This window comes from Biomphalaria glabrata, chromosome 7 (assembly GCF_947242115.1).
Source record: "Biomphalaria glabrata chromosome 7, xgBioGlab47.1, whole genome shotgun sequence".
NCBI classification, from domain to species: domain Eukaryota; kingdom Metazoa; phylum Mollusca; class Gastropoda; family Planorbidae; genus Biomphalaria; species Biomphalaria glabrata.
The window spans coordinates 30,017,677-30,033,852 of record NC_074717.1 but is presented as its reverse complement, the minus strand read 5'-3'; the positions used below and the strand labels follow the sequence as shown (position 1 = coordinate 30,033,852).

The 16,176-nt window shown below is 36.1% G+C and overlaps 1 protein-coding gene across 1 annotated transcript in view; it reads right to left on the bottom strand.

Moving 5' to 3' along the window:
- The window catches only part of LOC106069236 (uncharacterized), a 49,508-nt gene extending 37,556 nt beyond the window's left edge, over positions 1–11,952 (bottom strand). Inside the window, exon 1 of the mRNA XM_056036588.1 lies at positions 11,668–11,952. The gene's annotated coding sequence lies outside the window, so the exon portion shown is untranslated. The remainder of the gene's footprint in view (positions 1–11,667) is intronic.
- Positions 11,953–16,176: the final 4,224 nt, after the last annotated feature.

Sequence of the window (16,176 nt, the reverse complement as noted above, 5' to 3'; positions counted from 1 at the left end):
GTCCGACAATAAGTGGTGACACAATGGCAGGATATGGCCCGCTGGCCGTAGTTTGAGCATAACATTAAAATTTATATAAGTTAATAATTTTGAATAAAATTTTTGGAATGTAAGTCAGAATATCGCCACCAAACCAAATCTGATACATAACTTTTTGTTAAGAATCTCAAAGTGTAATACTAATTTTAATACTAAGACTTTAACTAAAGTTAACCCAAGCTAATCATAAAACCTAACCCCAAGCTTTGAACTTAATTAAGTTGTGAACAGTAAATCTCAAAGCACACATCGCCATTTAGAAAAAAAAAAAAAAAAACAACTTCAAAATAAAACCTAACCACTTCGTGAAAAAAAAAACAAAAAAAAACTTCGTAATAAAACCCGTGAAAAACACATTTTTTTGGACGTCAAGGTACTGCCAGTAAATTTTGGTACTATTAATGCTTAACCATTGAACAGACAATAAACAAATGTCTAGCAGGCGGCAGTTAATCAAAGTACTTGAATTGGCTAGAAAAGCAAAACCGATGCGAAAAGTTGTTTGTTTTTCAAAAGAAAACGTTTTGACTCAGTGACAATGACGTGAGAGTAAAAACAAGACTGGGATTTAATATGTAACGAAAATAAAGACAGAATTCTCTTGGCAGCTTCAGGGAGAGGTCTGCGTTAGTTTTCTGGAGTAGATATTTAGTTTTACGACATTCGACGGTTCCCTTCATTACGTAGTAAACTTCTTGGTCGATTAGTTTCTTCCGTGTTGGACTTTCGCCTGTGTTCATTGGTTCGGTAATAGGAGTGTTACCTCCTCTTAGACTTTAGACATATCTGCACAAGACGCAGCGCGGAGGCGCCTAACAATACTCACACTTAGCAATCGACTTTCTGTGTTATCTCAGCTAATGTAAGAGCTTATTAATGCACACAGCAAGATTGTATTGTTATAATTAAATGTTCTATCGCTTGTTTAGTTTATTTACTAACCGAGAATGAGAGTGCTTAGAGTGTGAGCCAAGAATAAATATCTTCGTGTCATGTTCTATAGAGAAATGTGTGTTTCAAATGTATACACTCTGTATTCTTTATGTTTTACTTTTCTTTTGGCGATTTCTCAGAATTAGTTGTGCTCTTTTTCTCTTCTTTTTATCTGTTTTCCCACTTGAATGTTACAATTGGTTAATACAGTCCATCAGTCTAATGCTACACTAATTAACTTGTACATAGCATTACGTCAGTGTTTTTTCGCTTCATTTCAAATAGATTTTCACAGACACTTTGTTTTAACAAAAATGTCGATAGTATGCGGACCCTGCTGTCATGGCAACGAAGACGCATTTACAAAACACGAATCATACGAGACGCATTTAAATGCAGTAAGAATATAGATCTACGGCAGAACATTCGGAACAATACAATCACATTAACTTGTATAGCAGTTCAATGGCCGTTAAGAGCAATTAAATTTTTCTAGGCCTATCCATCACAAGTTATACGCATTGTTGTATTAAATTACATGTTTCACGCTGACCAACAAGATTTTCTTTTGTTGACCATTTCTTTGCGCTCATAGGTACTAAAGAAAATAATTTTGGCCCAGAAATAGGTGTCTTTTAGTACAAACAAAACACCTACATATATCATGTCTGGAATGGAAGCGCCAGTCTCTTAACACTACACAACAATGTCCTGAAACTGGGTGTTAAATTGTTAAGTAGTTATAAGAAGTTAAGTTGTTTTTTTTTCAAACCTAAACTTTGTAACATAGACTATGTATGATATAGATCGAAAACGTGTAGAAGTATAATGCAACAAAGGTTTTAAATCGAGAATCTAGACATAGATCTAGAAAGATCTATTCAAATGTACAATCTAAAATGATAAGAAGATTAAAATCAACAGGCTTGAAGTAATCTTTAAATCTAGGATTGTTGACAAGCGTCATATCTCCTACCTAGAAACCCAAAAGGAAGTAAGCTTTGTATTTTATATCATAGATATGCGTGAATATTTAATTCTGAGGTTAATAGCCTCTTCTATTTCAAATTCTCGAAATGGGATTGTATAATTTCTAAACTTTGAAAACTAAAGATAATTACTTTTATGAGATAGAAGAGCGATTTCCAAGATTCAAAGGGCGAATTCCCCTCACAGCTTGAAAAATTGTAACGTATATGATAATCTGATACGAAATTTGTCTCTGTTTCCAGTTGATGGTCCAAACTTTCGTTGTTTTACAGTTTAAAGAGTTCATCTTGAGTCCCTGACAAACTATAAATTTGAGAACTACTAGCTCCATAGTTTGTCTTCTTAGTGGAACATCAACCTTGAAATCTTCTAGATCATTTACTCGCAAATGTCTGAAAGCTTTTTTTTAAATTTTTTTTTAAGTATTAAACTTTTTGAAAAACTGATGACTAATTTGAAATGCCAATAAATTGACCATGACGACCAGATTGCAACAGACCAACATTTTGACCATTAGTACATTGACTGTCTCTAATGTTTTACAGCCATATTTTTTTTTTTGCTGTATCGTGAGTTATTTCCACATTGGCACCTTTCGGCGTTGATTTCCAAACCAGGCCTTTAACTGGGAAGTAAGTTTTTTTTCCCAAATAGTAAGAATATCTAACATTGGAAAGTGATCAGGTTGTAAATTCTTTTACTTTTCCAACAAGATGTATTCATTAACATAGGCACGTACATATTGTTTGTTTACTTTCTTGTTGAAAGCTGTTTTCAAGCCTTTCTTGTACATACTAGACTTCCTACTTTATAGGCTTCATGTGATGGTCTACAATGAGAAGAGATTGCACATTGGTCATCGCCTGTTATTTATAAACTAAGAGAGTTATGACTTAGTTGGACAGGATTATAGCATAATGTGACGTGGTTGTAACTTATGCGACAGAGTTATAACATAGGGTGACATAGTTATAGCATAATGTAATATGGTTATAACATAATTTTACACGGGTATAACATAATTTTACATGGGTATAACATAATTTGAAATGGGTATACCATATTTTGAACCAGTTACAGAATAGTGTGACAGAGAACAATAAATTGTTGTTGTCGGGATGACCGTCAGACATTCGAGTCCAGCCTGGCCATAACAAACAAAACAAAAAAAAAAGATTAATTCACGTCAACTGCTATGGATCTCTGAATCACTAAGGAATCTTTTTTTTTATTAGACTTCAGACTATACTCCAAATAGTGTACGTTCACGCGATGTCTATCCAGAGTCCCAGACTCTACTGCTTGATAATCTACATTAATCTAGGAATGTGTTCCGATGTAGTTTTAACTTAAGAAGCTATACGAATAGAAAAATTTTAATTACTGATTGGACATTTCAAGTTGTATTGATCGCATTGGACCGATCTAATTGAAATGATACTGGCAGATGTTTATTAAAAAGTAATTGATTCTGTTTAATAGAAGTGATAGATTATGTTCAATAAAGGTCGTCATTCTGTTCAATAGCAGTAGTAGTCAAGTCTGTTCTATAAAAGTTAAAATAGAATGAATCGATTCTGCATAAGCAAAAAAAAAAAAAACTACGAACGTTTAATTTGGCGTTTAACACTTTATCACACACTAAATGGGTTACTGCCCTTGCCTCCTACAGTCCGTCATGACCAAGGAATCGTCCACTGTTGCTCACTATTGGAAAAACTTGGCTGAAAAAAAATATCTTTAACTTCAGATCTGAAAGAAAAGTTTTACAAGACATAACTCAAAAAAAAAAAAATCAATGCAGAGAGAACGATTGCGTTCAATCAGAGACACAAGGCAATAAACTGCAACAATATTGAACAGTTGATAGCAGAGGTTAAAGTTCACATTATTTGCACATGAAACTTTAAAACTTTAAAAAAAAAAAAAGATAACAGTGATGACGGTTTTAAAAAATTCTTTGAAATTAAAATGTTTGTAAGAATTGAAACACCCGATGACCTAGGGCTTTTGGGATGAAGGTCATTTGCAGCTTATCAGAATGGTTCCCTGGAGACCTGAACTTTTTTTTCCAACTTTCATTAAGAAACTTAAAAAAAAAAGATGTGTTTCATGTTGTGTTTGAAATAGTCAATCAGTGATTGGCTTAGTTTTACTGTCAGTGAAAACTAACTGCGTCGTATTGATACGATCTGAGTAATCATCGCAATCAGTGCCCTCGGAACTTAGAATATAAACTGCGACCCGATTAAAAGCGATGTTTTTGATCTCTGCAACCAATCAAAACAAAAATGATTTTATGTTTTAATGGGGTTCGGTGTCTAATGGCGATTAGTTGCAAGCGAGCAAAGGTGACTATCGTGTACAAATTATACAAAGCAGGCGAGCTCTCTTGATCACAAGCACCTGAAATGATTAAGAAAGGTTATGTAGTATGGGGCAATCACTCTTCACACAGAGATTAAAGCCTGTTATATTCATTAGTGATCAGTGGTGTGGGTTGGAGATCAATATCCAATTTTAAACCAGACCTTTTTTCGAGACTTAATTAAAGACTTATTTCTAAGGGGTGTGATTGAACAAACTTATATGTATTACAGCAAATAGTTCCCCACTCAGACCTTGCGATCTATAGAGCAGATGATGTTAAAGTAATTTGTTTCTTTGGTCAATGATTACACCCCCCCCGGTTGCACATTAGATAGAAATAGTTCAAACTTAGTTCAAACTTATCCCAATTTCCTTAAAAAAACAACAATTGTTTGAGAGAAATCTGAGTGACATACTACATAATTCAAACACGAGATTTGGTACAAATTTGAACATGTTCATTTCTCGCACTTCCAGTCTTGGATCAAGTTGAAACTTTGCACAATTCTTCCATGTTCCTATCTAAACATGAACATTAAGAAAAACTAGTTCATTAAAATAGAGGTAGGCCTACTTAATAAATTTTGTTTGATTTCAAAAAAAGGGATATGATTTTTTACAGTACTGAGATAAATGGTTGTAAATGTGGAGTTTTTCAGCATCAGTATTGGAAATTAAAAGCTGACAAGTGTAAGCAGCTTCAAATACCTTGGAGCTATCGTCTCAGATGAGGGAACGAAACCTGAACTACTGGCCCGAATAGCACAGTCCACAGCAGCTCTTTCAAAACTAAAAATAATATGGAAAGACAAGGGCCTAGCCCTCGGCACCAAAATCAGACTGATGCGCTCTCTGGTCATGAAGTTATTACTTCAGTACTGGTTCATGTTTCAAGACAGTTTGCTTGATTCAATGAAGACTTATCTTTAATTTGCCAAGAAAACGTTGTGTCATCAAGCAGATTGTGTAAGATGTTCCCCAATGTTTTCTTCTTTAAATTTATCATCTCAGTAAAGTCCAAGTCAATCAGGCATCCAAAGTTTTCAAAATTGTTAAATTTTAACAAATTTCTCCACATTTCTTGCGGGTGTCACTCGGTGCGCCCGGCACCCCCCACCCTCAACTACGCCACTGTCAAACGGCAACCCGAATATAATCCTTTATTGTGTATTATATCTCCTGGGAAGTTTCAAAGTAATGCGTTACTACGACAGACCCGTAAAAACACAGCAACCTATCAAAGTCACGCATCTATCATATTGGCAAGCCACTTTCTTTTTTTTAACCATGTTAGAATAGAAAAAAAAATCAGGGAACCTTTGAATTAAAAAATGAACATTTGACACAGTAAACACACAATACAGTCGACATGCAGCAGACTCCCACAAAACATACAGTAAAGACAGAATACAGTCAACATGCAGCAGACTCCCACAAAACATACAGTGAAGACAGAATACAGTCAACATGCAGCAGACTCCCACAAAATATACAGTAAAGACAGAATACAGTCAACATGCAGCAGACTCCCACAAAACATACAGTAAAGACAGAATACAGTCAACATGCAGCAGACTCCCACAAAACATACAGTGAAGACAGAATACAGTCAACATGCAGCAGACTCCCACAAAACATACAGTGAAGACAGAATACAGTCAACATGCAGCAGACTCCCACAAAACATACAGTAAAGACCGAATACAGTCAACATGCAGCAGACTCCCACAAAACATACAGTAAAGACCGAATACAGTCAACATGCAGCAGACTCCCACAAAACATACAGTAAAGACAGAATACAGTCAACATGCAGCAGACTCCCACAAAACATACAGTGAACACACAATACAGTCAACATGCAGCAGACTCCCACAAAACATACAGTGAAGACAGAATACAGTCAACATGCAGCAGACTCCCACAAAACATACAGTAAAGACCGAATACAGTCAACATGCAGCAGACTCCCACAAAACATACAGTGAACACACAATACAGTCAACATGCAGCAGACTCCCACAAAACATACAGTGAAGACCGAATACAGTCAACATGCAGCAGACTCCTACAAAACATACAGTGAAGACAGAATACAGTCAACATGCAGCAGACTCCCACAAAACATACAGTGAACACACAATACAGTCAACATGCAGCAGACTCCCACAAAACATACAGTGAAGACAGAATACAGTCAACATGCAGCAGACTCCCACAAAACATACAGTGAAGACAGAATACAGTCAACATGCAGCAGACTCCCACAAAACATACAGTAAAGACCGAATACAGTCAACATGCAGCAGACTCCCACAAAACATACAGTAAAGACCGAATACAGTCAACATGCAGCAGACTCCCACAAAACATACAGTAAAGACAGAATACAGTCAACATGCAGCAGACTCCCACAAAACATACAGTGAACACACAATACAGTCAACATGCAGCAGACTCCCACAAAACATACAGTGAAGACAGAATACAGTCAACATGCAGCAGACTCCCACAAAACATACAGTAAAGACCGAATACAGTCAACATGCAGCAGACTCCCACAAAACATACAGTGAACACACAATACAGTCAACATGCAGCAGACTCCCACAAAACATACAGTGAAGACCGAATACAGTCAACATGCAGCAGACTCCTACAAAACATACAGTGAAGACAGAATACAGTCAACATGCAGCAGACTCCCACAAAACATACAGTGAACACACAATACAGTCAACATGCAGCAGACTCCCACAAAACATACAGTGAAGACAGAATACAGTCAACATGCAGCAGACTCCCACAAAACATACAGTAAAGACCGAATACAGTCAACATGCAGCAGACTCCCACAAAACATACAGTGAACACACAATACAGTCAACATGCAGCAGACTCCCACAAAACATACAGTGAAGACCGAATACAGTCAACATGCAGCAGACTCCTACAAAACATACAGTGAAGACAGAATACAGTCAACATGCAGCAGACTCCTACAAAACATACAGTGAAGACAGAATACAGTCAACATGCAGCAGACTCCTACAAAACATACAGTGAAGACAGAATACAGTCAACATATAGAACATTTGTGTTTTTTTAAATCATTATTCTATTTAGCATTTTTTTAAAAACCCAACCAACTAGTACAATTAGAAGTCATTTAAACGGTCGCTCTTTATACTCACCATACAGGCATTATAATAATTACGTCATGAGTACCTTGTTTTTATTTTGCAGTAAAATGCTAAAAATCTAACCAGATAATTACAAGGGCGTATTTTTTCCAGCTTATAATTTAAATTTGATTAATTCAAATAATAGACCTTCAAAGTGAAGTAGATCTTCTTCTTTTCTCCCTACTAGCTACATCACGAGGTTTAGAATACGTTTTAAAAAGATATTGAGAAAACAAACTTTTTAAAAGTATAGAATATATTTTTCTTTTGCAGACAAGAAATGGTAAACTTCATTTTTAGACAGATAAGTCCGATAGGCGGCCTAAGTTCGGTATACGAGGGTGCAAGTAATCAGCACAACGACTAAATGCTTTTACTTTTCTCGACCTGTTACACATAAGAACAAGGGTGGACTAAAGAAGTCCTGAAAAACATATTGGTATTCTCTGCTGCTACCCTGGTGCGCACCAGTGATGGGATGAACACAGGTAGAGACAAGATGGTGGACTGTTGATTCCGGCCAAGTAGATGAAGAAGCAGAACTCAGGTTAAAACCACCTGAGTTGTAGAAGGGATTATTGCCAGAGTGGTCAGCAGGTGAGCAGTGTAGGTTTTCTGGTCAGGAAGAAGTCTTGTGAGGGAACTGTGGAAAGGGTCGTTCCTGTTAGTGTAAGACAATCCTGTAAGTTTATGTAGACTATCGTTCTTGAGACAGCAAGAAGCTACAGAGCGGGAGGTTATGTGAACATGTGTTAGTGGAAAGATAGTGAACCCTGCAGGCGGCAACAGCATTGTATGTTAGTGAGATGCAGTGGCGGCGACAGTGATCTCTGCAGGCCAGATCTAAATGAACTCATAGCCAACATAGACATTTATGATCAAAGTGATCGTCTCCCATCATTGATCCCATGTACTAAAAATCACTCACCTCTTCACCTTCGTTGAGTGTACGCCATAGATTCTTTACAATAGCATTTTAAATAAAGAAATGTCCGGTGAGATTCAAGCTGAAGTCCATCTCATCTGCAACCAAATCCTTTACCAATGAGAAACCATAACCAGTTAAGATGATCCACAGTGAAATTAGAAGAGAAGTTATAGCTTTTCCAATAACATCTGTACATTTTAATAAAAAGAAGATAGATAGATAGATAGATAGATAGATAGATAGATAGATAGATAGATAGATAGATAGATAGATAGATAGATAGATAGATAGATAGATAGATAGATAGATAGATAGATAGATAGATAGATAGATAGATAATCATAGATAGATTGATAGATAGATATAGATAGATAGATAGATAGATAGATAGATAGATAGATAGATAGATAGATAGATAGATAGATAGATAGATAGATAGATAGATAGATAGATAGATAGATAGATAGATAGATAGATAGTCATAGATAGATAGATAGATAGATAGATAGATAGATAGATAGATAGATAGATAGATAGATAGATAGATAGATAGATAGATAGATAGATAGATAGAGATAGATAGATAGATAGATAGATAGATAGATAGATAGATAGATAGATAGATAGATAGATAGATAGATAGATAGATAGATAGTGTAATTTTGTTTATATTACGTTAAAGAAAGTTGCTATTGCTGTTCAATTAATAATTTTACATCTTTATAACCATTAATTTTTGTTCTTAATTACATTCATGCTCATTATTAAAAGTGCATTAACTATCTGACATTGGCTAATTAAAACTGGGGCCATATGTTTGCTTTCTTTGATCTCATCGATTTCTTAAACTTTGTCCTAAAAGATTATACTCAACATAAAACTGTGATAAATACAGAGAGAGAGAGAGAGAGAAACAGATTTCCTTCTCCCTCTCTCTCTCTCTCTCTATATATATATATATATATATACAGAGAGAGAGAGAGATATATAGATATATATTACATATTTATATATATATAAGACTTGTCTTCGAGTCCGAAGATTAGTGAGGAATGCAATAACCAGATCGCGAAATGGCCACGGCATGTAGCCAATACTCGATTAACTTGATATTAAAAAGTTGTTTTTTTTTACTACTTTTGCCGGCCACTTCGCGAAATGCCGGTTATCCCTGGCTAATTCCCGTTGTTCTATTACACGACTGTTTTGAAGCTATGAGGCGATAGACCCTCCCGTGTACTATAGGTTAGCTGGGATCATGTTGTGTTGGTTTTAATATTATCCAAAAAGAAAATGAAACAGTGTTTTTAAACAAATCGATGCATTTGTTTTGTTCACACAGAATGGTTCATTTTATTTATGATATCTATAATGAAATTTCTAAAATAGAGAAACATGTGGATGCTATCTTGTGCGTTTTGCACACTTCGTCTATAATAGAATGGGAAAGGGTGGGGGGAGGCATGTCAGTATCGTGGTCTCAGGTACATCTCTTAGTTCGTAATTGTAGTCATCAAATAGTCAAAACCTGTTGTTGTTGTTTTTGAAGGGCAAGGGAGAATGAGCAACGTATAGGGCCTACTATAATACTATAGTATAGTATAGTGGAAAAAGAACTCTGTTTAACTCATCATTAGAACTTCATAATGATGTGCGCCAAAACGGCTCCGCCAAAAGTTGCGTACCGTCGCTCGTGTAGGTCTAGTTTTCTATAAACAAGCATTCCTGTTAAAAGGTAGGTCCAAGTGGAAGTATCCAAAAGTTAGGGACTGTTTCATAAAGCCGACATGAACAATGTTGACCAACAAAATGAAAGTTCTTCTACATAGTTCCTACAGTCACGTCCCTACAATCGCTGACACCCGGCGACCAAGGCTACACACGATGCAAATGACATTACCAAATGCTCTACACATCGATGCAAATGACATTACCAAATGCTCTACACATCGATGCAAATGACATTACCAAATGTTCTACACATCGATGCAAATGACATTACCAAATGCTCTACACATCGATGCAAATGACATTACCAAATGCTCTACACATCGATGCAAATGACATTACCAAATGCTCTACACATCGATGCAAATGACATTACCAAATGCTCTACACACGATGCAAATGACATTACCAAATGCTCTACACATCGATGCAGATATAACAACCTGCTGTGCACACATTCGACATGTAAATGTTCTTCTTGTAACAAATACTAACCGAAAGCTATTGGCTAAAAAAAAAAGTCATTTGACAGTTTAGTTAGTATATCATGTTATTATCAAAGGTAATTAAAAAAAAAGAAATCTGCACATGACCATTTCCTACCGACTTTGGCTGATCATCCATGGTCATTTCTTGAACTGGCAGGCCCAATCGCAAACTGTGAAGCGATAATGGTCAGATAACGAATATGCTGGCCAGACAGCGAATTGGCCGCTTTCGGATTACTTATATATATAAGAGAGAGAGGTAGAGAGCGAGGTAGAGAGAGAGGTAGAGAGAGAGGTTAAAGAAGTAGACAGACAAAGAGAGAGAAAGATTTACGCAGAATATTTAGAGATTGGAAAGAAAATATTGAAAGTGTAAAGTAAGAGAGAGAGAGAGAGAGAAAGAAAGAGAGAGAGAGAGAGAAAGGCATATGATTGAAAAAAAAAAAAGAAACTGACCAAAAAAACCAACAATAAAACAGAAAGTAAGAAAGAGAGCAGTGCGAATTTATCACTAGTGTAACCATGGTTTAACTTTAACCAATTTAAAAAAAACAAAACTTTTAGGCATAAATAATAAAATGAAAACAATAACAACAACCGAGGATTGTGTCTAGTTATTAATAAGCAATGGTTAAACACAAACAGATTGACAGTCTATAAAAGACATATTTAATTACCAATTCTTTTCTCCCAGCCAAATGATTTAGTACTTTAAATACGCTCAATTTATTTTAGGAAATCCTCGAAGCCAACAATAATCGATTATATTTAATTACCTGTAAACGCTATTCCTGGGGCACTCAGTGACGTGTTTACTTTGCCGTGGTAGAACTAGACTAGTTATTGAACTCAGTAGTCGTGTTCACACGTGACACAAACAAAAAGAACAAAAACATTTAAAACACCACCAATTACTTGACACCATGCGGTATCGTCCTCCGTGCCAGATTTTTTAACAAACGAAATGCAAAACAAGTGAAGCGATCAGGAAAAGTGACACTCTCACCTTAGCTATAATCAAAGCTGGCAAGGAATTATTTTCACTCCATCGATTCCAATAAATCCAGTTTCAACTAATGCATGCTTTCTGCCATCTCTTGTTTCGGAAAAAAAAAATAGAATAAGACATGAAATAAACTAGAAAAAAAAAAAAGAATTAAAAAGTGGCTCAAAAAAAAAGTTGTAAGCTCCATCAGACCAAAACGTTACCTAGCAACTGATGATGCTTTCAGGCGGCGGTGTGACGCTATACTGCGAGCTCGGGAAAAAAAAGTTTATTATCGTTCAACACGTTCTGGAGTTGTTTCCCCTTCTCTTTCTTTTGTGCAGACTAAAATATAAATATCGACTGAATTAACAAACAACTTTAATATTTGAGCCCATAGTACTCTAGGTGTATTGAGATTAGCAGGCGTAGATTAAATAACCATACGCAATGACACACACACACACACACACACACAGTATTGGCCCTCGCGAGCTCACGATGATTGCACGCGCTAGCCAAAACCGCAAAGGTGGGTGAATTTTGGCAAAAAAAGGTTGATAACTAGGATCATTATTTCTTCTCTCCCTTTTTTTTTTAACTGTTGAAAACTGACACCGGGGTTGATGAACTTCATTAGGACATTCTGGGGTGATCTGGTTGAGCCTATTATTGCAAATGACGAAAGAAAGTCTCAGACAATGAAAGTGTTCAACGTTGTTGGCCAGGGTTGGGCAACCTTTTTCTGCTGAGCGCGAATTTAAAAAAAATTGGGGACTGGGGGGTCGCATATATATATATATATATTGCACTCCCAATTGAGGTATTATAACAAGAGTTAACATTTTCTTGAACTAATTTTACGAATGATTTTTTTTAATTCCATTATTGTCTGTTTACATCACAACATTTCACCACAAATATATACTTAATGTGAAGTATTTAACTGTTTACTCTCGTGCATAATGTTCCGGAACCATGGAACTAGCTTACTAGTTGTTATCATTGTGACAGCGCAGTCAATGAGCATCGACCTGTTCTAACACTTGATCATTTTCAAACATAAAAAAAGCATGTTCACAGATGAATGTGGTTCCAAATAATGTGAAAGTTTAGCAGCAAATGTTTTTTTTAAAGTGCAGATATACAGCTTCTGGCAGCCATGATCTCCCGTGAAAGAACCGACTGGAACATTTCTTTCAGGTCATAATTTGCTTGGAGTTAAGTCATCTGGAGCTGGGTCAGCTTCTACATTAAATTATGAGCTGAGGGTATTGAAAACTGGTTCCAAGTTCTCCATGTCTTAAAATTTGCTTTCCAATTCCACAATCAAGGAATCCAAATAAGTCTTGTACTTTTCAACCATTTCACTAGTAATAGTTTCACCTTACAGCTAAGTAAAATGATAAATCCTAATTTCACTTGCTGGCCTCAAGAAATTTCATGTGCAAACAACAAATTGCAATGCTTCCGATGATAAACATGAAGTGTGTCTTGAACTCTTCATTAGAAATATTAGTAACAAAGTCACAGTCAAGGAACCTAACAATATTTTCCTTGAGATACCATATTCTTCTAATGTTTGGCCAGCGGATACTACTGTGTTACCGAACATTGAAACGCTTTGTGTCTGCTAGCCTCGTTCTCAAACATAACAAAACTCTATGGCTCTGTGTCTGCTAGCCTCGTTCTCAAACAAAGCAGAAATCTATGGCTCTGTCTACTAGTCAAGCTCTAAGTCCTTACTTGATTCAAGTTTTATTCACGAATGATTAGATCTACTTTTTAGACAACTTATGTTCGAAGACCATTTTTTTTTTCTTTTTGTGAAATGTCGAAATTAAATTTTTTAGTCTAGGGTTAAATTATTCAGTTTGCCTATGGCCTCCAACTATCTAAAGCCGGTCCTGAATTGGTTGCCTGAGTCAGCCAGGAAAACCAATGACTTGGCAGAGGTTAAGTCATGGATTAACATGCATGACTAGATTGACCTAGGGACACTTGTAGGACGTAATCATCTTCTTTTTTGAAGCAACGTCTGTATTTTAAAAGATAAGATAAGACAAGAGAAGAGAACAAACATAGTTTCCCATGTTTAGTACTCAAATGTCTTGAAAATGTCGTCTGGTCTATTCAAACAAAATCAAGCCAATTGTGTTGAATTTTTCAAGAATTCGATGGAAAAAAACTTTTCTTTACCTTTGCTTGAAAAAGAGATTTTCTCAGAATAATGTTGTTTCTTTTCTTTTTTTTTACGCACGTTCTTTTTATCGCTAGACAGAAAAACAGAAACATGGCTTCTATACTCTCTCTCTCTCTCTTTTTTCTCTCTCTCGGACTCTGTCTGTCTCTTTCATTATGCCATCCTATTCAATCTTCCTTCAAGATTACTATGTGAGAGCAACATACTAATGACATGACCTACTTAGACATGTATCACTGGGCCATAAGCCATAAAACCCTCCCTTCCTAGTTCTTGTTTGCTACAAAATATCTCCCTCTATTTCTTAACTCTCTCCCTCTACCTGCCCATCAGCTGGATGATTCGATCACTCCCTAAGTGATCACTTCACCACCTCACTCTTTCTATCGCATTCATCCCTCACCTTGTGCTTCTCCTGTACCTCTCTCTTCTCTTTGCCTCTAATAGCATCACACCCCCTATATATCTTCTCTCTCTCTTCTTTCTTTCTCTCTCTCTCTCTCTCTTATCACCCTTAACATTCTTTTAGCCTAATTTTTCTCTTTCTTCCTTTTTCTTCCTTCACTCCCTTCTCGCACTCTTTATATTGTTCAAACATTCTAACATCGTTCACTCCTTCCTTCCTCTCTCTCTTTCTTTCCCTCCGTTTTTTTTATGATTACTGTTTGCCTTTTTACTCTCTCCCTTTCTCTATCTCACGGTTTTTTTCCCCTTTCTTTCTCTCCACATAGTAGTTTATCGTAACTTTGTACACGTAATTTCTCCGACACCCAAATTCGGATCAAGCTGAAGGTTTGCACAATTATTTCTTTTACCCGACAACACAAGAATCAATACAAATGATTAACTAATTAGTAAATTAACTATAGGTAATTAATTATTTTGTTTGCTATATCAAACAAGGGAAAGAAATTGTACTTGACTGAAGTGGTGGTATAAGCTGAATTAGTCCCCATTATTGTTTGTAGAAAGAAAAGTCTGAAAATAAGTATAATGAGCTATGAAACCAACTTTTATAAGCAGCTCCTTGGCACAGTGGTTACAGTATTGGCTTGAGAAGACCTTAGCCCTCGAGTTAGAATACTAAAAAATACTTTAAAAAAAAACAAAGATTATATTAAAAATAGTTGTATCAATTAGAGTTTCGATCAGTCATGTCATTAAAATTGTAATAGATGTACACTAACAATAAAAAAGCATTTATAAAAATATTGTAAAAAGATGAAACGAAACAATTCAAACTCAAGCCAGACCAGTCGTTATAGAAGGCCTGAACACTGACCTGCAACGTCACAACCTGTGGGCAGTTTTGACCAATAGCTCGTGTCCACGTCACAGGCCTGTACGACTAGGCAACATTCTATACTGTTAAACTGCCCACAGGATGTTACGTCACAGGTCAATGTTGAGGCCTTCTATAACATATGGTCTCGTCCCGAGCCTTCTCAGGCTTCTCAAGCCTACACGGTAACCACTCTGCTAGTGAACAAGGAAGATTATGTAGTTATCTATTGTTTCTATAGTCTCGTCCTATTTTTCATGTTGTGCTCACTAAGACTCAGACGACGACATATAAAGGGGACTATTTCAGCTTATACCACTACTTCAGTAAAGGAAAAATGATTTCCCTTGTTGGCGATACCAAGCAAAATAATTAATTACCAATAGTCAATTAACTAATTAGATAATTTTTAAATTGATTTTTAAATTGATTCTTGTTTTGTCAGGTAAAAGAAATAATTGTGCAAAATTTCAGCTTGATCCGAGATTGAATGTGAGAGAAATAACGTGTTGAAACCTTTTACCAGACAGACAGAGTGAGATTTGTAAAAAAAAAAAAAAAACAGAAGAACAAGCTTCGGACTTTCTATAGGGCTTTCCAATGGTGAGATCTAAGCATGGCAGGCTAAGAGAAATGACAGCAGTACACCACTACTGGTGTTTCCTCTTTCTGGACCGCTAAAAATCACGTAGACCTAATTTATACATGTCACAAAGAATAGGTCTAATTTAGGTCATCGCATCTCAAATTAGTGTTGTTTTTCCAGTTATAACCAGCTATTCATTCATAAATAGCAATGGAGGGTGCATATATAAATAATATGTGAGTCAAATATTAGCCATTAATGACATTTGACATCTAGAATCTGATCTAAAGTATGCGACCCAACATGGATGTCACATTGTGCGGTGACTCTCGTTCCACGGGACACGGACACACCAGACGACATGTAGGTTATTTCAAGGGAGACTATTTACAAAACAAGTTAGGCAGCTCCGTTGTAACATTCTAAAGTTAGCCTGAGTGATGTCCCCTTGGGCACTAT